The sequence below is a fragment of the Canis lupus genome, chromosome 34 (assembly GCF_048164855.1).
Source record: "Canis lupus baileyi chromosome 34, mCanLup2.hap1, whole genome shotgun sequence".
Lineage (NCBI taxonomy): Eukaryota > Metazoa > Chordata > Mammalia > Carnivora > Canidae > Canis > Canis lupus.
In genome coordinates this window covers 25,506,580-25,530,538 of record NC_132871.1, presented here as the reverse complement: position 1 = coordinate 25,530,538, position 23,959 = coordinate 25,506,580, and the positions used below count along the sequence as shown (strand labels likewise).

Sequence of the window (23,959 nt, the reverse complement as noted above, 5' to 3'; positions counted from 1 at the left end):
GAAGAAACAATTCAAAGAATACAAAAACAGTCCTGTGAATTAATTAGTATGTATTTTTAAAGTGGTGTTTCAAATTAGTGAAGAAAGAAAGAAGTATTCAATAAATAATGTTGGGACAACCGGCTAAAATTTTGAGAGAAAAATTAAATTGGATCTCTAACTCACAATTCCAGATTTCCAAATCAGACTTAAAAAACCATTTAAAAATATTAGCAGGAATATTTTTACCACCTTAGCACAGAGAATGACCTCCTTCTAGATGTGGCATCTGTGCAGAGACTACTCAATGTTCATAGTCTTCTTTTTAGCTGGAGGATAGAATTCCATCCTCCCCCCCACCCCTGCTTGCTCACCTGTGCTTGTTCTCTCTCTAAAATAAATAAATCTTTAAAAAGAGACAGAGAGGGCAGCCCCGGCGACTCAGCGGTTTAGCGCCGCCTGCAGTCCAGGGCCTGATCCTGGAGACCCTGGATGGAGTCCCACATCAGGCTCTCTGCATGGAGCCTGCTTCTCCCTCTGCCTGTGTCTCTGCCTCTCTCTCTGTGTATCTCTATGAATAAATAAATAAAAAATCTTTAAAAAATAAAAATAAAAAAAGAGAGATAATGAGACGTTAACATGTTAATTTCTACAGAGAATCATACATGAGAATTGAAAAATTCCCACACAGAATTTAGCAACGAGTAATTGTTATTGATCTTTCTTAAGAACTGTTTCACTGGAGTGATGGCAGTAAAAGATATACTGCAGTAGAGTGGGATAGTAACAATCATTTTCAAGTTTTCCTTCATCTCCATTCCCAGACCCTTCCAAACGTACTATTATAAACTTCAACAGGATTTCATAATTCAACAGGGCTATAATCAAGGACCACAAAGTTTAAGTCTACACATCTTTCTTATGCATCTATTCCAGTTAAAATTAACCACTCCTTTCTCTATCATCCTGCAAAACTTAGGACATCTATTTATAGATATTTATGGTTGTTATTTATGTGTCTAAATATAAACAATGTATTGCTTATATTTCTACAACATTCATCATATTATATGGTGCTTGATATCAAGCATAGAGTTATTCATGTTGGTTTCTCAAGACTCTTAAGCACAGCATCTTTCATAGAGCCCAGGCTCTAGCTAAGTACCTACAACTCTGATTTCTGATTTCAGTTACAAAGATTCAAAATCACTATGATAAATCAGAACTTCTAAAACAAAAATTAAAGAACAAGTTCAGAAAGTGAATTCAAAAGACTAAGCAGGGCAGCCCGGGTGGCTCAGCGGTTTGGCGCCTGTGATCCTGGAAACCCGGGATCAAGTCCCACATCAGGCTCCCTGCATGAAACCTGCTTCTCCCTCTGCCTGTCTCTGCCTCTCTCTTTCTCTCTCTCTCTCTCTCTCTCTCTGTGTCTCTCATGATAAATTAAAATAAATAAATAAATAAAATAAAATAAGCAAAGAATGACTGGGTTTTCCTGTGTCTATTAATTTCTATTTCAAGACAATCTGCACACAGGTGATCAATTTCCCTGGCTGTGAGCGTTTCAGTATTTTGTTTATTCTTAAGAATTCAATTAATAGTATACATGCATGATTACGCAATGAAGTTAAAAAAACTAACAATGAGTGAATGATCACTGGAATGTGGTTTAGTCACCCATCTATTCATGAAACTTGAGAATAACTATAGAAACTCCTCCGATATTGACCTTCATTATGTTTTACTTAGATTATCATTGTATAAAGTACCTGAAATAGCAGCATGATCTTTACGAAAAGTTCTGATCTTTTCAGAAAGATTATATTTCCAGAAATTATAAACTGCCTAAACCAATAGAACTCTCAGAAGTTCCCTTCAGCTATAAGGCTAACTATTGCCAAATTATTCTTAACAAATTGATACACTTCTGCCATTTTATCATTTCTATCCTATACTGTTGTATGAGAGCTTTGAACTAAATGGCATCTTAGTTCAGAATCTAAAAATCTACATGTTTATAACTTGATGCAATACTATTTAAGTTTTCACCTGCATAAGTAATTCAGCATAGAATTACAGATGGGCCCTGGACTCAGGAAGAATACTTATGTTCTTTTTCAGTATAAAAGTCTTATTAGAGCTGTGAAATGAAAGGACTGATCACAACATAAACTAAGGAAAATGTGGTAGAAAACAAATTTAAACTACCCAAGAGGAGACAGAATAAAATAAAAATGGGGGGGGGAGTCACATGGAAATTCAATTTGACAGGCATTTATTAAGTGCTTTCCATATTCTAAGCATGGTGTTATGCATTAAGAATATAAAGGTAATGAGCAGCCCGGGTGGCTCAGCGGTTTAGCGTGATCCTGGAGACCCAGGATCAAGTCCCACATCGGGCTTCCTCCATGGAGCCTGCTTCTCCCTCTGCCTGTGTCTCTGCCTCTCTCTCTCTCTCTCTCTCTCTCTCTCTGTGTATCTCATGAATAAATAAATATTTTTTAAAAAAGAATATAAAGGTAAATAGATTGAGGAATTCATTAACTTGGAAATGCTTAACAAGTCTTCAGCCAAAAATAGGCAAACACTCAAATGCCCCAAATGAGATAAGTAAAATTGCTGTTAAGGTTGAACCACAACATTTGCCATTAATTAATTTACTAATCTCTCTGTGTCTGAGGTTCCTAATTTGTAAAATGGGGAATTCAGACTGCAGATGCTCCACTCCTAAAATTCTAAGAGTCAAAACCATGTTGACAGACTAGAAATTGGGAGAGTAGGCCCAAATCTACAAAAAGTATAAAAACGTGATCATGAAACCCTCATAGTGATATCAGTATGTACTTAAGAATATCAAAATTTCAAAAGAGAAAATTGTAATATGGATATGTAAGTATGTATTTTGGATACAAAATCTTCAAAAATACATCCACATCTAGGAAAAGAATCCCTACATCTTCCTTCATTCATAGGAATTGTTTTTAGACTAAAGTTAGGAAGATACTAGGCTGAACTGTGCTCTCTAATAAATAAATAAAATCTTTAAAAAATCAGAACTTACTAAATTCTTGAAAATCAAATAGCTTCAAAGTATTAACAATTCATAAATTGAATTATACTAATGGTATATACTGAGAAGCTCAGGAAAATCTGGCTGACCCTACTGAGTATAGAAAATCTGAATTTGAATCCTGGATTTACCATACACTAGCTATGTAATCTTGGGCAAGTTACTTAAACACATCACAGTTCCCTCAACTATAGACTGGAACAGATGTAGGGTCTATCTCAAAGGATTCTTGTGAGGATGAAATAAATATATGCCACTAATAGCATAATACCAGTATAAGCAAAACATTGTAACAGAAAATTTATACAAAAAAAACAAAAAAAAACAAAAGTGGTCATTAAATGGGGCACCTGGCTGGTTCAGACAGTGGAGCAGGTGATGCTTGATCTCCAGGTTGTGAGTTTGAGCCCCATGTTGAGCGTAGAGTTCACTTATAAAAAAAAGTGGCCATTCCCTAAAAATATATTACATCTGACTAATAATCAAAGATATACAAATTTGAACAATTCTGAGTCATTATGTACCAAACAGATTATCAAAGGTTTAAAAAAAAAAGTATCCAGAATTGAGTAAGATGTGGTAGCAAGTACACTCTCATATAATTTTAGAGAGATTATAAATTGTTACCATTGTTTGGAAAGCTGTTTGGCAACAAGTACCAGAATTCTGATCCAGCAATTTCTCTTTTAGGAATTACACTATAAAAATAATCACAAGAGCATAAAGCCAAATCTACAAAAATGTTCAAGTGGGAACTATTCATAATTTGGAAAACTTTGAACCCATCCAAAATGTCTATTAATGAGCATTAATTAAATTAGGATATATCCATAAAATGACTTTGTACTCATTAAGAAGTAATTTATATTCTCTATATTCACAAGAAGTGCTCTACAACATACTTTCTTGAGTAAAAGGGAAAATAACAAGTCAATAGAGTATGACCTTGTATTTATAAATGTATGCGTGTATACTTACCAAGAAGAAAGTTCAATATAACTACAGTGTTAAAGGGCTTACCTCAAAAAAAAAAAAAAAAAAAAAAAAAAAAGGGCTTACCTCCAGATAGAAGGATTTTAGGTGCCTTACCTTTCTTGCATAAATTCTTTATGTATTACTTAAACTTTCTATAAGACTATGCATTATCTTTATGATCAGAAAAAATCTATTTTCATTCTTTAAATAAATTTTAAAAACTATTACAAAAAAGAGAAAAAATTTAAAACAATTACAGAACTAAAAGAGGAATATCAATTCCTCCCCCAATGATTGTTTTCATTACACAAAATAACTGATCTAAGCAAACATTATATGAGCAAAAGAAAACATACTTTGAATTGTACCCTAAGATTAGAGGACTTGACAACTCAAAGGAAGGCAAAAGTAAGACCATTATGGCAAAAAAGATTCAACAGTATCTCTATTTTAAAACATATCTAAAATGACTAGAGTCCTCCAAAATACTATAAGAAATAAAACTACTAACCTTAATGAGAAAAAGAAAAGTAAAATAAATAGCTAAGAAATTTACTAGGCACGATGAAACTTAATACCTCTTTTCAAGTGACTCTTACTCTTAAAGTAGCTGAAAGAATTACTCAAACATGAGAAAGGAACTAGTTCATTTATCAAGAAAAGCTGTATCAAGTGGTGCCTGGATGGCTCAGTTGCTTGTCTCTTGATTTCCAATTTTGTTCATGATTTTCATGGTCGTGAGATCAAGCCCTACGTCAGGCACCATGCTCAATGCAGAGTCTCCTTGAGATTCAAATCTCTCTTCTTCTCCCTCTGCCCCTTCCCCAACTCTTTCTCTCTCTAAATAAATAAAATCTAAAAAAAAAAAAAAGATAGAAAAGCTCTATCAACCTGACTGAAAACTAAATTGTCTTCACATGTCACTAATTACCTGTCAAGATACTCCATGCTGATAAAAAAAACACCCTAAAAACATACAAACACTAACTTTTCCTAGTATCAATACACGAAAACTGTTTTTTCCTTATAAAAAATTTTTGTGCTTCACTTGCCTATTTGAATTCAGGAAAAAGTATTAAGTGAAGATTAAATTCAAAGCATCAGGAGCAACATGGAAAAACAGTCAAGAAACTGTGAGCATAAAAAAAAAAAAAGAAAAAAAAGAAACTGTGAGTATAGTTCTAATTTTCCATTTACTCAGTCTCAGTTTCATTATAAGTAAAATAAGAAGATTGACTAGAGCTCCAAATAAATTTAATGGAGCATCAGTGATATGACATGCTCTTTGGAAGAATTACATGCTTCATGAAAGTAAAGGTTCTATTGGTGAAATAAGTTCGGGAAATTCTACACACCATTTACCCTCTCTGAAGAATCATAATGCACTGTAGAACAGAAATATCTAACTTTGTATAACCCACCATTTCTCACAATTAGACAAATGAAATGTGTATCAATAGAGGAATAATTAAAAGATTTTACCTCATAGCATGATTTTTACAAAGACATCCTATATACTGATACAGTAGAGTTCTGGGACACAAGATAAGAAAGATAAACTACACAATAATACATATATTAACTAGTTTTTGTGTATATACGTAGTCATTCATATGCATTTAAAAAGGTCTAAAAAGAATACACAGCCTAGGTGGCTCAGTCGGTTAAACCTCTGACTCTATTTCAGCTCAGGTCATCATCTCAGAAACCTGGGATCAAGCCTTGAGTTGGGCTCTGCTCTCAGTGGTGAGTCTATTCAAGGATTCTCTCTCCCTTCCCCCTCCCCCTGCTTATGCATGCACTCTCTCAAAAATAAATAAATCTTTAAAATATATCTTCCTGCAATAAAAACAGGAAGCCAAGAAGAAAACATATATAAATGCACTAGGGAAGTTTCACACTATTTAAAGTGAAACTTTTCATAACAGAGATATATTGATTGGCTCTTCTATAAATGCTAAACTTCATGCATTTTTTTATAACATGATATATCTCCAGGTTACTGAATTAAAGATTTATAAGAACATTCACTGAGACTTTCCTTTTTATTTTTTTTTATTTTTTATTTTTTTAAAGATTTTATTTATTTATTCATGAGAGACACAGAGAGAGAGAAGGGGGCAGAGACACAGGCAGAGAGAGAAGCAGGCTCCATGCAGGGAGCCCGATGTGGGACTCGATCCTGGGTCTCCAGGATCACACCCCAGACCAAAGGCAGGCGTTAAACTGCTGAGCCATCCAGGGATCCCTTGAGATTTTGCTTTTTAAAAGTACAAGTTAAAAAAACTTAAATGCTCATAATAATCAATAGTTAAATGGCAAAATATCAACTCAAGAAAATTTTTCAGTGTTATCTATTTTGTGAATTGCCTACATGATTTCCTAAGAATTTTGAAAGATAACAAAATAATGTGTATAATTATGTAGAATACATAGCAACAAAAAAGTACCTATGAACATAAGGGGAAGAAATCTAATGTGTAATTCAATATGTAATTCTGTTATGATTATACCTGTATAAAGTGAGAAGTATATTGTCTTATAAATAGAACAGGTGTCATACAACCATGTGTATGAAATACTGAAGAAACAGACACTATGGAATGAGCACTGGGTGTTATACTATATGTTAGCAAATCGAACTTCAATTAAAAAAATACAAAAAAAGAGAAAAAAAGAAAGAGACACATGTTACAGCACTTGCCTCTTAAGAGTAAAGACAAGTAAATCAATTTTAATAGTACGAGATTCATTTATTCCACCCACAAAAAAAAACAAAAACAAAAACAAAACGTATCCAGGGTCTACTATGTACCAAGTGCTGTCTAGATGCTATTCATCAGGAGGAAGAAAAACAAAACAAAACAAAAATAATAATTTTTGCCTTCATTAGGAGAGAAAACTACAATAGAAATATTTGAAGGCCATCAGTGCCAAGGGAAGAAATACAACACAGAACAGGATAAGGAGTGCAGGGAGTACAGGGAGGAAGGTTTGCAATTTCAGTTAGGGTGTTAAAGTCATGCAGAAGAATACTTTGGACCAAATGCTTTGAAAGAGCTGAGAACAACCCATAGGGTTATTTGAATGACTGGGAAATGCCAATGTTTTAAGGCAAGAGTTCATCTGTTACGTATACAAGAAACACCAAGGAGTCTAATGTAGCTGGCCCAGAGTAAACTACAGGAAATGTAGTAAGAAGTGGCATGAAACTGGGAAGGGGCCGTAAGGAAGTTATGTGGGGCCTTGTAGGCCACTGGTAAGACTCTAAGTCATACAGGTTGGCTGGCTGGTTACTCGCTTGTACAGATTTTAGGTTCACAGCAAAATTGATAGGAGGGTAGAGAGTTCTCTGGCCCCATACGTACATACCTGTTATCAAAATGCTCCATCAAAGTGGCACATTTGTTATAATTTATGAACCTACACTAACACATCACTATCATGCCAAGTCCATAGTTTACATTAGGGTACACTCTTGAAATACATTCTATGGGTTTGGACAAATATATAATAATGACATGCATCTACCAATATAACATCATACAGAGTAAAATTGTCCTAAAATTCCTTTGTGCTATACCTAATTCATTCCTCCTACCCTTCTAACCTCTGGCAAACACTGATCTTCTTACTATCCCCAGTTTTGCCCTTTCCAGAATGTCATATACTTGGGAGTCATACAGTCTGCAGCTTTTTCAGATTAGCTTCTTTCACTCAATAATAGGCATTTAAGATTGCATGTCTTTCCATAGCTTGATAACTCATTTCTTTGTAACAGTCCATTTCTGGATTATTTATCCATTCACTAAAGGAGATCTGAGTTGCTTCCAGGTTTTGGTAATCATGAATGAAATTTCATCCTTTTTTGTGGACATGAGTTTTCAACTAATCTGAGTAAATGACAAGGAGCATGATTGCTAAAATGTATGGAAAGAATATGGTTAATTTTGTAAGAAACTGCCAAACTGTACTCCCAAGTGGCTGTACCATTTTGCATTCCCACTAGCAATGAATGAGTTTCTGTTGCTCCACATCCTTTCCAGCATATGATGTTGTCAATGTTTCAGATTTTGGACAATCTAGCAAGTGTGTAGTAGTATCTCATTGTTTTAGTTTGAATTTCTCTCATGACATAAAATGTAGCACATTTTCACGTATTTATTTGGTGAGCTGTCAAGATCTTTGGCTCCTTTTAAAATTAGGTTGTTTTCTTATTATTTTTAAGAGTTTTTTGTATACTTTGGATAATGGTCTTTATCAAAAGTGTCTCTTGCGGGCAGCCCCGGTGGCGCAGCGGTTTAGCGCCGCTTGCAGCCCAGGGCGTGATCCTGGAGACCCTGGATCGAGTCCCACATCAGGCTCTCCACATGGAGCCTGCTTCTCCCTCTGCCTGTGTCTCTGCCTCTCTCTCTCTCTCTGTCTCTGTCTCTATGAATAAATAAATAGATTAAAAAAAAAAGTGTCTCTTGCAAATATATTCTCTTATTCTGGATCTTGTCTTCTCATTCTCTTGTAATTATCTTTCATAGACCGAGTTTTTAATTTTAATGAAATTGAACTTAATAATTCTTTCATGAATCATGGTTTAATGTTTTATCGAAAAAGGCATGACCATACCCAAGGTCATCTAGATGTTATCCTATGTTATCTTCTGGAAGTTTTATAATTTTGCCTTTTCATTTTTCAGTCTGTGATTCATTTTAGGTTAATTTTTATAAAGGATGTAAAGTCTTCATCTAAATTCATTTTTGCACATGAATATCCAGTTATTATAGCACCATTTTCTGAAAGCACTATCTTTACCTCATTTTATTATTGTTTTGCTTTGTCAAAGATCAAATTGATTATATTGATGTAGATCTACTTCTGAGTTTTCCAATCTGTTCCACTGATCTATTTGTCTATTCTTGTGCCAATACCACACTGTCTTGATTACTGTAGGCTTATTGTACATTTTAAAGTTGGGTAATGTCAGTCTTCCAACTTTAACACTGAGAATATTAAATCTGAAATCACTAAAAAACTATAGGTATAGGTGCCCCAAAAGCAGTTAGTATGAAAGATGGAGTTCAGGGGAAATAACTCCAGGCTTATATATTTATTCCATTAGGAAAAAGAAAAGGTCCTTCTCAAACCTTCCAAAAAAAAATAAATAATAGAAAAGGAGTAAGGAACAATCCAAAATTCATTTTATGAGGCCAGCATTACCATGATAATGAAATCAGACAAGGAAGAAAATTACAGTCCAACCTATCTGATAAACAGAGATGCAAATATCCTCAACAACATATTAACAAATCAAAATCAATATATTAAAAAGGAACATACATCATGATCAGGGGGAATTTATCCCTGGGGTACATGGATACTTCAATATCCACGTATCAGTCATGCAATATACCACATTAATAAAATGAAGAATAGGCGTCATATAATTATCTCAATATATGTGGAAAAAGCATATGACCAAATTCAACGATTTATGATAAAAACTTTCAACAAAATGGGTATAAAATGAATTTTCTTCAACATAATAAAGACCATATATGACAATCCCACAGCAAACATCGTTCTCAACTGTGAAAAGCTGAACATTTTCCCTCTAAGATCAGGAACAAGACAAGAGAGAGATACATATAGCAATTCTCCCTATTTTATTCCACATAGTATTGGAAGCTCTCGCCAGACCAGTTAGGCAAGAAAGAAAAATAAAAGGCATCCAAATCAGAAATGGAAAAGTAAAACTGTCTCTGTTTGCAGATGACAAGATATTAAAAATAGAAAATCCTAAAGACTCCACCAAAAAACTACTAGAAGTAACAAATGAATTCAGTAAAGTTGTAGGATATAAAATCAATATGCAAAAAGCTATTTAATTTCGATACACAAATAACTATCACAAAGAGAAATTAAGAAAACAAACCATTTTTAACTACAACATAAAAGAAAAAAAAATCCTAGGAATTAATTTAATCAAGGAGGTGAAAAACCTGTACACTGAAAACTGCAAGACACTGAAGAGGATATAAATAAATGGAAAAAAAATTCCATGCTTATGGGCTGGAGGAATTAATATTATTAAAATGTCCATACTGCTTAAAGCAGCCTACACATTCGATGCAATCCCTACTGAAATTCCAACAGCATTTTTTTACAGAAATAGACCAAATAAATCCTAAAATTTGTATGGAACTACAAAAGACTCCAAATAGCCAAAGCAATCTTGAGAAAAAAGAACAAAGCTGGAGGGATCACACGTCCTGATTTCAAACTGCATTATAAAACTATGGTAATCAAAACAGTATGGTATTGGCATTAAAACAAACCAAGACACAAAGATCAAAGGAACAAAATAGAAAGCCCAGAAATAAATTCATGCATATACTGTCAACTAATCTGTGACAAAGGAAGCAAGAATAAACAATGGGGAAAGGATAATCTATGTAATTACTGGTATTAGGAAAACTGGATGGCTACACGAAAAAGAAAGAAACTGGATCACTGCCTTACATCATACAAAAAATCAACTCAAAATGGATTAAAGACTTGAACATAAGACCTAAAACCACAAAACCTCCAGAAGAAAACATAGGTGACATTGGTCTTAGCAATCATTTTTTGGATTTGACACCAAAATCAAAGGCAACAAATGTAAAAATAAACAAGTAGTACTAAATCAATCTAAAAACCTTCCATATAGCAAAGGAAACCATCATTAAAAAAAATGAAAAGGCAACTTACTGAGTGGCAGAAAATATTTGCAGATCATATATCTGATAAGAAATTAACATCTAAAATATAGAAAGAACTCCTACAACTCAATAGCAAAAAAAAAAAAAACTGATTAAAAAATGGCAGAGGATCTAAATAAACATTTTTTCAAGAAGAGACACAGATGGTCAACAGGTGCTCAATCAACATCAATGATCATCAAGATTATGCAAATCAAAACCACAATGAGGTATCACCTCACATGCCTTAGAATGGCTATTATATAAAAAATAAGAAATAACAAGTATATACAGAAAAGGAAACCCTCTATGGAAAACAGTATGGAAGTTCCTCAAAAAATGAAAAGTAGAACTGCCATATATGATCTAGCAATTTTAATTCTGGGTACTTGAAGAAGACTAAAAATACTAACTCAAAAAGATATATACACCCCCAGATACATATGTTCACTGCAGAATTATTTACAATAGTCAAGAAGCAACCAAAGTATGCATTAATGGATGAATGGATAAGGAAAATGTATATTTTTACAATGAAGTATTACTCAACCATAAAATCGAAATACTGCTATTTGTAACAAAATGGATGGAACTTAGGGCATAATGCTAACTAAAATAAGTTAAAGAAAGAAAAATACCATATGATCTCACTTATATGTAGAATCTAAAAAAGAAAGAAGAAAGAAAGAAAGAGAGAAAGAAAGAAAGAAAAGAAAAGAAAGACTCATAATACATACTGAGGACAGATCGATGGTTACCAGATGCAGGAGTGGGGGAATAGGTGAAATGGGTTAAGAGGTCAAAAGTTACAAACTTCCAGTTATAAAGTAAATTAAGTCATGAGATGTAAGGTATAGCATGGTAACATGGATAGTAAATTATATTGCATATTTGAAAGTTGCTAAGGGAATATATCTTAGAAGTTTTCATTTCAAGAAAAAAAATTTGTTAACTATGTGTGGTGATAGATGTTAATCAGACTTAACGGGGTGATTATTTCACATCATATATGAATATCATTAAACTAATATAATGTTATACATCACTTATACTTCAACAGAAAAAATATCTCCTTAAAAAATGGAATATGCAACTTTGGCATTTCAATGTTATCTAAATCCAGGGGGTAGAATTACTTCACCAAGAGAGTGATTATAGTGAAGGAACAGTAGTTGTGCAAGGAGTAAGGCCTGGGGCATGGATGGAGACATGAAGAGAAACAGCGAAGAAAGGGAAAATAGAAAACTAGGCGGAAAAACAAAATATGAAGTTGTGGAAGGCATAAGAAAACAAAAAGTTTAAAGGAGGATAGAGTGATAAACTTGGTTAAATGCTACAGGTTTAGTCAAGAATGTGAGAACTAAGAACTGACTGAAGTCACAGAAGTCATCAGGGTCACTGACAAGAACACTTTTGTGGAGTTGATGTGAAGCAAAAGCATGACTTAAGTCAGATCAAGAAAGAACAGGAGGAGAGGGGAGGCTGGGTGGTTCAGTCAGTTAAGTGCCTAACTCTTGGTTTCAATTCAGATCGTGAGCTCAGAGCAGTGATCGCAAGGTCCGAAGATGGAGCCCCCATATCAGGCTCCCCGCTCTTCAGAGAGTTGGCGTGGATTCTCTCTGCCCCTTCTGACTTTGTATGTGTGCTCTCTCGCTCTCTCTCTCTCTCTCAAATAAATAAACCTTAAAAAAAAAAAAAAGAATTGTAGGAAAGTATTATAGGTAGCAAATAAAATTCTGCTAAGTAAAAAGCAGAGAATTTATGGCAATAATGAAGGAAATGAAAAGAAGGATCCTTTTTTCTGAGTATGTTGTGGTAATAATCCAAGAAAGGGAAACATAATGATGCAAAAGGGAGATGTGATAATAAGACGAAGCAACTATAGGAAAACAACAGGAATTATATCCATCTAATAAAACCCCAGGTTGGAGTATGAGAGAGCAGAAAACTGAGTGTACTGGGGTTGACCTCAGAACTAACGCTGGGCAGATCCTCTTGAGATAGCTCTCAAAAATGATTTGACTTGATGATGGGTTGGGTAATAAATACTAAGCATATTGAACAAAGAAGTTCTTGTAAAGGCAAAAATCTTATTGGCAATTTTTTTTTTCTCTTTCCAATTGGCCATCAACCAAATTTCACAAAGTAAAAGGGGCTTAAAAACATTCCTACAAAAAAGTCATGGGTTGATTATGCTAATGGTCTGAATGTGTGTGTAACCCCCAAATTTATGTTGAAATTCTAAACTCCCAATGTATTAACATTAGAAGAGAGGGCCTTTGGGAGGTGATTCAGTTGGAGATAGAGCTCTCATGCAAGGAATTGGGGCCTCTTAGCTCTCTTGGTCCCTCTAACATTGATGACATAGTAAGAAGATGGCTACACTCTATGACCACAAAGCAGGCTCCCACCAGACTCGGATTCTGCTAGGATCTTGATCTTAGACTTCTCTGCCTCCCAAATTGTGAGACAAATTTCTATTGTCTATAAGCCACCCAGTCTACGGTATGCTGTTACAGCAGACCAAACAGGACTAAGAGTAGAAAAGTAACAGAATCACAGGAAATGACACAAAAATACCAAAGCTGATGCTTTTGCTCCTAGTTATCAACCATATTATGCGGGGGGGGGGGTGGGGGGGGTGGGTGGGGGGATATCTCTACCAAAATAAAGAATTTAACAATAAACTTCTTATAATATGGATATCTATTACTGTTTGTTTTTTTTTTTTTTTAAGATTTTATTTTATTTATTTATTTATTCATGAAAGACTGAGAGACAGAGAGAGCCAGAAACAAAGGCAGAGGGAGAAGCAGGCTCCATGCACCGGGAGCCCGATGTGGGACTCGATCCCGGGTCTCCAGGATCGCGCCCCGGGCCAAAGGCAGGCGCCAAACCGCTGCGCCACCCAGGGATCCCAGATATCTATTACTGTTAACAACTATCATCCTAAGTGTTCAGTATACCTTGAGAAACTGGCTCATAATTTAAAGCCTTCACTTTTAGCAAAATATTTTAAGATATTTTTATATCATCTTTATCTCATCTTATTTTTATTTTATTTTTTAGTATATCATATATCCTACATAAATATACTAGAATATTAGTAAATATATAATTCATAAACAATAAAATGACAAAAAAATATACACACACACACATGCACATATATAGGTGATCTATGCTCCCAACACATTTTTACTGGTAGAGAAGCACAGTCAAAACAGCTCTAAAAAAACATACAAAACACCAGAAAAACAGTTCAAAGACCATTAATATATAAGACTGGAGCCTAAAAATCATGTAGTCTAAGAAAAATTTCTCAACCTTTAAAGTGAACTTGATTTAAAGACAATACTAAGGGGTGCCTGGCTAGCTCAGTTGGTACAGAGTGCAACTCTTGATTTTGGTGTTGTAGAGATTACTTGAAAATAAAATCTTAAAAAAAAAAAAAAAGCGAGACAATTCTAAAAGAAAAGAAACCAGGCAAAAGCAACTACTGCTAATCACCCACTTAAAAGAAAACAAGTAAATGCTCTTTGAAAACAGGGGCACCTGGGTGGCTCTAACTCATTAATTGGGCTTAGGTTGTGATCTCAGGGTCATGAGATCAAGTCCCGAGTTGGGCTCTACACCTAGTGTAGAGTCTGCTTAAGGATTCTCTCTTTGCTCCCCGCCCCCGGCCCACTCTCACTATCACTCACTCTCTTTCTCTCATAAATAAATACAATGTGAAAAAAAATGTCTTCAAAAACAAAAACACTGCCCTTTTGGGAATACAGGCATACTTTGTTTTGTGCTCTGTTGTACTTCACAGAGCATGTGTTTTTACAAACTGAAGGTTTGTGGCAACCTTGCCTCGAACAAGCTATCGGCACCATTTTTCCAACAACTTTGCGTCTCTGTGTCACAATTTGATAATTCTTGAAATATTTGTTTTTTTTAAGATTTTATTTATCTATTCATGAGAGACAGAGAGAGAGAGAGAGAGAGACAGAGAGAGAGAGAGGCAGGGACACAGGCAGAGGGAGAAGCAGGCTCCATGCAGGGAGCCCGATGTGGGAATCGATCCCAGGTCTCCAGGGTCACACCCTGGGCTAAAGGCGGCGCTAAACTGCTGAGCCACCCAGGCTGCCCAGTTTTTCTCTTTTTTGAGGAAGGAGATAAACCAATTTTATTGTCCATTACTATGTTATACAAGAATCTAAGAATAAGATTTGTAGAGAATAAATGGGTAAATAAGAGGGCAATGGAAATAATTTAAATTTGAATTATTCTCCGTGATATTACAATGAAAACCATCCCAAAATACGTGTGTGAGTGGCTTCAGAATAGGTGTGTTCCCTGGCAAAACCTGCCATAAATTTAAGATGTTCAATGTTTTGTCTGCTCTATGGCCCTTGATAAAACTTTTTGGGATCTTCGAGAAAAAGAATGTTTTCCCATTGCTCCAGGGCTGTGCTGAACTCTACTCTTTTGCAAATGTGTTATCCACCCCTGAGCCTGCCAGGAAATCCATCAAGGGATCATGTAAAGCCCAAACCAGGGGATTGGTGTTGGGTGTCCTTCCCCTCAGGCTCACCAATGGACCGAAAGCTCATTTTTCTGAGGGAGAAGATGTCACTTTTGTCCTCCTCTTCTTGCCCAAGCTCATCTTCTAGATAGTGACAGTCCAGCAACAGAGCCTTCTTGCCACCATTCTTTATAACATTAACCCTGAAATTGGGAATGGGTGTCCGTTCAGGCTCCTGCTCTTCAACCCTCTGCCCTTGTGAGGGCTCCTCCTCCCCATCAAATGTTGGCAGGATGCTACTGTTAATGTTTAAAGTGACAACAAATGATCTCTAGCAACTTTCCCAGCTACTTTGGCTTCTGTCCCATTCACTTCCAGCTTCCAACCTCCAGACATCTTGAAGAGAGACTTCTTCTGCTTCTGTCTCTTCTCTTCCTCAATTTCATCACTCAGTAATTCAATAAAAGCTCTGTCCCCCTGGGTTTGCAGCATGCTGCAGCTATAACCCCAGGGTGCTCAAGAGTTCAGGAGGCTCAAGCAGATCCAGCCCATTTGGGGGCAGAGTGCACCATGAAAGTCCCAATGAAAGGCCTCAAGTGCTCCATGGAAAGCCCACACGGACTGCAGCAGAGGCTGAGGCAGCAGGGTTGGACTGGTTGCAGAGTCCCAAGCTGGGGGGCTGCACTGGGGATGCAGACATGTGTAGGCATGAAGGTTGACCCACGCAGAAGATCCTAGCCAGTACCCCACTGGAAGTCCTCTATTTCAAACTTTTTCATTATTATTAATTTTTTATTATTATTTATTTATGATAGTCATACAGAGAGAGAGAGAGAGAGAGAGAGAGGCAGAGACACAGGCAGAGGGAGAAGCAGGCTCCATGCACCGGGAGCCTGACGTGGGATTTGATCCCGGGTCTCCAGGATGGCGCCCTGGGCCAAAGGCAGGCGCCAAACCGCTGCGCCACCCAGGGATCCCCATCATTATTTTTATATTTGTAATGGTTATCTGTGATCAGTGATCTTTGATGTTACTATTGTAATTGCTTTGAGGGGCCATGAACCATGCCCATGTAAGACGATAAGTTTTATAAATGTTTGATGTGTTCTGATTGCTCCACTGATGGATCTCTCCCCCCAAATTGGTCCTCCCTATTCCACAAGACAGAACCATACAAAAATTAGGCCGATTAATAACCCTACAGGGCAGCCCCAGTGGTGCATCAGTTCAGCGTCGCCTGCAGCCCAGGGTGTGATCCTAGAGACCCAGGATTGAGTCCCACATCAGGCTCCCTGCATGGAGCCTGCTTCTCCCTCTGCCTGTGTCTCTGCCTTCTTTCTCTCTCTGTCTCTCATGAATAAAAAAAAAAAAAAAAAAAAAAAAAAAACCTACAATAGCCCCTAAGCGTTTAAGGGAAAGGAAGAGTCACAATCTCTTTCTTTAAATCAAAAACTAGAAATGATTAAGCTTAGTGAGGAAGGCATGTTGAAAGCTGAAACAGGCCAAAAGTTAGGGCTCTTGTGCCAAACAGGCAAATTGCGAATGCAAACAAAACATTCTTGAAGGAAATTAAAAATGCTACTCCAACGACACATAAATGATAATTTAGTGAAACAGCTTTACTGCTGTTATGGAGAAAGTTTTAGTGGTCTGGATAGAAGATCACACCAGTCATAAAATTCCTTGAAGCCTAAACCTAATCCAGAACAAGGCACTAACTCTCTTCAATTCTATGAAGGCTGAGAGAGGAGAGGAAGCCGCAGAATAAAAGTTGGATGCTAGCAGAGGTTGTTTCATGAGGTTTAAGGAAAGAGGCCTTCTATCTCCATAACATAAAAGTGCAACATGAAGCATCAAATGCTAATATAGAAACTGCAGCAAATTATCCAGAAGATCTAGCTAGAACAATTAAAGAAGGTGGCTACACTAAACAATAGATTTTCAACGTAGACAAAATAGCCTTCTATTAGAAGATGTCATCTAGGACTTTCATAGCTAGAGAAGAGAAGTTAGTGTCTGGCTTCAAAACTTCCAAGGACAGGTTGACTCTTGTTAAGGACAAATGCAGCTGATGACTTGAAGTTGAAGCTAATGCTTATTTGCCATTCCAAAAATCCTAGGCCCTTAAGAATTATCCTAAATCTATTCTGTGTTCTAATGGAACACAAATGGAACAACAAAACCTGGATGACAGCACATCTATTTACAACATGGTTTACTGAATATTTTAAGCCTACTATTGAGACATATGGCTCAGTAAAAGAAGATTCCTTTCAAAATATTACTGCTAAAAAAAAAAACAAAAACAAAAACAAAATATTACTGCTCATTGACAATGCAACTGGTCATTTAAGAGCTCTGATGGAGATGCCCCACGAGATAAATGTTGTTTTCGTATCTGCTAATTCAATATCCGTTCTGTAAACCATGAATCAAGGAGTAATTTTGATTTTCTGGTCTTATTATATAAGAAATAAAATCTGCAAGGTTATCACTGCCAGATAGTAATTCCTCAGATGGATCTGGGCCAAGTAAATAGAAAACCTTCTAGATATGATTCACCATCCTAGATGCCATTAAGAACACTCATGATTGATGGGAAGAGGCCAAAATATCAACATTAATAGGAGTTTAGAAGAAGTGGATTCCAACCCTCATGAATGAACTCTGAAGGGTTCAAGATTTAAGAGAAAGAAAACTGAAGATGTGGTGGAAATAGCAGGAGAACTACAATTAGAAGTAGAGTCTTGAATATGTTACTAAATTGGTGCAATCTCTTGATAAAACTTTAACAGATGAGGAGTTACTTCTTATGGCTGCACAAAGATAGTAATTTCTTGAAATGGAATGTTCTCCTGGTGAAGATGCTGTGAAGACTACTGAAATGACAACAAAAGACTTAGACTATTACATAAACTTAGATGATAAAGCACTGGTATGCTTTGATAGGACGGACTCCAGCTTTGAAAGCAGTTCTACTGAGGAATACCATGCAGCCATAAAAAATGATGAGATGATGCAATTTGAGACAACAGGGATAGATAAGAGTGTTATGCTAACTATAATAAGTCAGACTATGAAAGATAAATGCCATGTGATTTCACTCAGAAGTAGAATCTAAAAACAAGAATGAATGAATAAACAACAAAATCAGACTTACAAATACAGAACAAACTGATGGTTGCCATACAGGAGAGGATAGGGGGCTTAAGCAAATTGGGTGAGGGGGAGTGGGTGATACAGGTTTCTAATTGTGGAATGCATAAGTCATAGGAATAAAAGGCACAGCATAAGGAACATAGTGAATGATACTGTAATAGCATAATATATAAACCTGTCAAACACTAAGTTGTATACCTGAAAAGAATGTAATATTGTATGTCAACGAAGTCAAAAGTAATTTAAAAAAGATATGTACAGGGGATCCCTGGGTGGCTCAGCAGCTCAGCACCTGCCTTTGGCCCAGGGTGTGATCCTGGAGTTCTGGGATGGAGCCTGCTTCTCCCTCTGCCTGTGTCTCTGCCTCTCTCTCTCTCTCTCTCTATCACGAATAAATAAATAAATAAATCTTTAAAAAAAAAAAGATATGTACATTATTTTTAGATATAATGGTATTATTGCACACTAAACAGACTACACTATAGTGTAAATATAACTTTATATACACTGAGAAACCAAAGAATTCATTTAGCTCACTTTATTGCAATATTCACTTTATTGCTGTGGTCTTGAACAGAACCCACAATTTCTCTGAGGTATGCCTATAGATTTAATATAATTAAAAATTTTATAGGATGCAGCCAGAGGAAAGCAGCTTAAATTTAGGTTTCTAAAGCAAAAAAATTCTTTAAAATGTGCTATTTCTTAATTGTAAAAAAGGGAAAAAAACATTGAAGGAAGCAAACTTCTAATGGTCTTGAATAGTTCATCTCTTCACAATGTGAACTTCATCACATTTACCTAAATTTCAAGAAGAAAATAAAAAAAAAGAAGAAGAAGAAGAAGAAGAAGGAGGAGGAGGAGGAGGAGGAGGAGGAGGAGGAGGAGGAGTTGTTGTTGTTGTTGTTGTTGTTGAAGAAGAAGAGGGCCACCTGGCTGGCTCAGTGTATAGAGCACAACTCTTAACCTCAGAGTTGTGATTTCAAACCTTGCATTGGGCATTAGAGATCACTTGTGTAATTTTTTAAAATTATTTTATTTTATTTTATTTATTTTATGATAGGCACACAATGAGAGAGAGAGAGAGAGAGAGAGAGAGAGAGAGGCAGAGACACAGGCAGAGGGAGAAGCAGGCTCCATGCACCGGGAGCCCGACATGGGATTCGATCCCGGGTCTCCAGGATGGCGCCCTGGGCCAAAGGCAGGCGCCAAACCGCTGTGCCACCCAGGGATCCCCACTTGTGTAATTTTTTTAAATGCAAAGAAGTACTTTTTTAAAAGTTTCTAATAGACTTTTTAAAAGTTTATATTTTAAAACTTTATACTTTTTAATACTTAAAAAGTATTTCTTGACATGATAAATAAAAGACTGATTATACATAATAATGTTTTTAATGCCTTTTCAGATTTAAGATCTATATCTATTTTTCCAGGTTCACTTAAATTGTATGTGCGAAAACATATTGACCACAGGAGGCTTATATCACATAATATCACATCTCATTCCCTAGAAAATGTGTTATTTTAATACCTATTAATGAAAAATATCTGATAAACACCTAAAGGTATAACATCACAGAATGGATGGATAGTAGTCTAACTATTCACAAGAATGAAAACTCTTTTCCACGCTGTTAGAAAGATTCTTTCCTAATAGCTTTCTAGGCAAGAGAACAAGTCTGAAGCAAATGAGAGTTCAGTTTCAGGGTTTTTTTCTCCTACTCAACAGGCCTTACATTGCTTATTTTTAAAACAGGAGTTGTAAATGAAACACAACAACTACAGGTGAGGAGTTAGAATCCTCATTAATTTCAGTTGCTGGTTGTCTTGCCAATTTCCCTCGTCCACTTCTGTTTCTATGGTAACAAAGGTAGACTCAGGAAGCAGAAGCAAATATTTTAAGGTAAGTTATATAGGGATAGTCAAGTACTAAATGGTAAAATATGAAAAGGAGGAAGGGAATCACAATTTACATAATTTTAAAGATACTCAAAGGAAGGAGTCTGCCAGTCTAGTATCTTCTCCTTGATTGTTTTCATTAAAAAGTCTTCACATTTTCATTATAACCTCTAAAAATTTTTATTCCATTCCCACTATGGGTGGCCAAAACCCAAAACTAAACAAAACTCTAAAGTCACCAAGTGTCCAGATTTACCCTCCATCATAAAATGGATAGTACTAGAATTAAGGCTTTAAAATATGATAGCATATTTTGCGATCCTAACTGGGACTCCATTTTAGACTTTGATTTTTTTTGAAATAGTGGATTCTAATATGGCTTTTTATTTTCAAGCAAAGCAGCCACCTTTAAGAATGAAAATAAACCTCCTGTTAATACTGGTATGAACCTCTCATAAATACATTTCTTTTATACCAATGAAATACATATGTGTCTGGACTACAAATTTATTCAGCAGAGTTTCTAATTATTCCTGGGGTCATCTTAAGTTTGGGAGTATCCAAAATCATGACTTTGTTAGATTTTTTGAACTGTTCAATTTTTTCCAAGTTGCTTTATGCTCAAAATTTTCTTCTTCCTCTCTTAAAGCATTTTGTCACTCCAAAAGAGTCTATGTTGCTGCCTCTGTCTTTGTCTCTCATTACTCTGGGGGAAGCAAGCTGCCATGTCAGAAGGAGCTCTATGGAAATGACCATGTGACAAAGAGCTGAGGCCTCCTACCAACAGCCAACAAGGAACTGTCAACAACAATGTGAGCTTGGCATTAGATCCTCCAGCCCCAGTTGAGCTTTGAGATAACTGCTATCCCAAGTGGAAGTTTGATAGCCACCTCAAGAGAGACCCTGAGTTAAAACCACCTAGGTCAATCCCAATTTACTGACTCACAGAAACAAAAATACAAAGATGAGTGGAAAAAGCAGGTTGGAAAATGATATACAGTATAAAGCTATATAAGGTTTTAAAACAAGCTAAATCATGTTGATAAACTTTAGTATTTTCCTAAATTAGATAATCAATAAGTTATGTTATTTATTTTTTTATTTCCTCCTACCCTAACTTGAAAAGTTCCTTGCCTAGAGCAAAATACTTAATAAGTAAATGACAAAGTAAAGAATTAAGATGTAATGCAGTTTGGCCGAAATTCATACCTAATGGGCTTGCTCTTAATGCTAAGAGAAACAAAAGTTTAAGCCCTTACCTCTATGTGACAACTAAAATAATAAAAAGAAAATTAATGTTCATTTATAAAATATGTGATATGCTAACCTATAAACATCAGAAAACAAAATCTACATTTTGACTACCATTATCCATAGTGAACATATAAACTTTGGCTAAATTTCTGCATCTTTATCTACAGACAATTTGGAATGTACCTCCGTTTAGTTCCATGCATCCAAATATTACTCCTCTTATAAGAAAGTTCCTGAGGGGCACCTCACTAGCTCAGTTTAGCATCCAACTCTTGATTTCAGCTTGGTTGGTGATCTCGGGGTCATGAGATCCAGCCCCAAGTTGGGCTCCATGCTCAGCAAGAGTTTGCTTCTCTCCCTCCTCCTTTCTGTACCTCTGCCCCTCCCCCCTCATGATCTCTCTCTAAAAATAAATAAATCTTAAAAAAATAAAATGAAAAATAAATAAATAAAAGTCCTAGCTGACACGTAAAGGCTAAAACGTTTGGGGTACCTGGGTGGCTCAGTGGTTAAGCATCTACAGAGCATAACAGAGTCCTTGCTTAGCAGGGAGTCTGCTTCTCCCTCTTCCTCTCTCTCTACTCCTCCCCCTGCTTGTGTGTGCTCTCTCTCTCTCTCAAAAAGATAAAATCTTTAAAATAAATGAATAAAAGTTTAAAATTTTATTTTGTGGGGGTACCTAGGTTGCTCAGTCATTTAAGCATATGCCTTCAGCTCAGATCATGATCCTGGAGTCTCAGGATCAAGCCCCATATCAGGCTCTCTGCTCAATGGGGAGTTGGCTTCTCCCTCTGTCCCTCACTCTACTCATGTTCTCTCTCTCTCTCTCTTGCTCTCAAATAAATAAATAAAATCTTTTTTTTTAAGTTTATTTTGTAGCCATAGTAATTGTACAATAGTGCATAGGCTTTACTAAGGCATGCAAAAGCAAATTCAAGGAGGCTGGTTAACATTCTTGCTTGCTCCTATGAAAATAATCAGCCACACCTCCTAGTAAGAACAGCCTTTTGGGGGAAATCAAGAAAAATCCTTAAAATTATGATCATATTCCTCAAAAAATCTTACCAAAGCCATTCCTTCTAAATAATTCAAATACAAATATAATTAATTCCCCAGTAAACAGAAACATATGATTATCTGTAACAATTAAGAATATACAAATTAGTGGCACCTAGGTGCCTCAGTCATTAAGCATCTGCCTTTGGCTCAGGTCATAACCCTGGAGTCTTGGGATCAAGCTCCAAGTTGGGATCCCTGCTCAGGGGGAGCCTGCTTCTCCCTCTGCCCTTCCCCTGGCTTTCTAACTCATAAATAAAATGGTTTAAAAAATTATGTATACATATTTAAATAAAATTATTCCCATTAAGAATAAAAAAATTCTCAAAGTCCAAAGGCGTGTAAGAAAGTATAACGTCTCTTGAGGATAATTTCATGAATATGTGAAAAGAGTTTTAAAATCTCAATAATACAGCATTCATTCACATAATCCCTCCCAAAAATCCACCCAAAAGGACCAAAATAAGTATGAGGAATGTCATCATCAAAGAAGTCAGGGAAAATACCAAAACTATAACAAGACTCTGAGTCTATACACATATGCCCCAATGGTATAAGGGGCTGACTTTAAGAAATAAGAATATTCTAAAATATCCCAACCCACAACCTGTAGAATTAAAGTTTAGGGGGGTCCCTGGGTGGCGCAGGGGTTTGGCGCCTGCCTTTGGCCCAGGGCGCCATCCTGGAGACCCGGGATTGAATCCCACATCGAGCTTCCGGTGCATGGAGCCTGCTTCTCCCTCTGCCTCTCTCTCTTTCTCTCTCTGTGACTACCATAAAGAAATAAACATTTAAAAAAAATTAAAAAAAAAATAAAGTTTAGGAACAGGGAAGGCTTATAAGAGAAGTGGGAGTCACAGAGCTTGGCACTCACATTCACACTGCCAAAAGACATCAAGAGCTACCTTTTGGCCTCATTGTTTTAATTTTCCTCAACCTGTCATTAGGATTGGAAAGGAGTCAGCTTTATAAGTGATGATCAAATCTGATTAAGCAGTCACAAGTACCGACTCACCATACTCATATTCCACAGTATCAGAGAGTAGCCATTCTGCCCCTGATTGTATCTTCCCATCCACAGGTATTCCAGGCTCTCCTAGAAGCACGGGAACTGCTAAAATCAATCATGTTGACCCTCAAACATAGGATTACAGGTATACCTACAACACAGATCTCTTGAGATTCAGCAAAAAAAGTTCTAGGAGAAAACATATCAAACTGTATTTCCTGTTGCCCAGTTCATCTTGTTGCTTATCCCAAATATTAAAAACCATCATCTAAACCTCTGTCTAGCACTAATTCTAAAATGAAAAACAAACT

General features: G+C 36.1%; 1 protein-coding gene, 1 long non-coding RNA gene and 1 pseudogene across 5 annotated transcripts in view; 1 reads left to right on the top strand and 2 right to left on the bottom strand.

The window, feature by feature from the left end:
* The window catches only part of BAZ2B (bromodomain adjacent to zinc finger domain 2B), a 292,931-nt gene that overhangs the window by 250,214 nt on the left and 18,758 nt on the right, over positions 1 to 23,959 (bottom strand). The window lies entirely within an intron of this gene.
* LOC140624550 (complement component 1 Q subcomponent-binding protein, mitochondrial pseudogene) lies at positions 14,943 to 16,027 on the bottom strand (annotated as a pseudogene).
* Positions 20,270 to 23,929, top strand: LOC140624179 (uncharacterized). Its single transcript, XR_012023697.1, has 3 exons — positions 20,270 to 20,333; positions 20,979 to 21,141; positions 23,721 to 23,929. It is a non-coding gene; the product is annotated as an uncharacterized lncRNA (long non-coding RNA).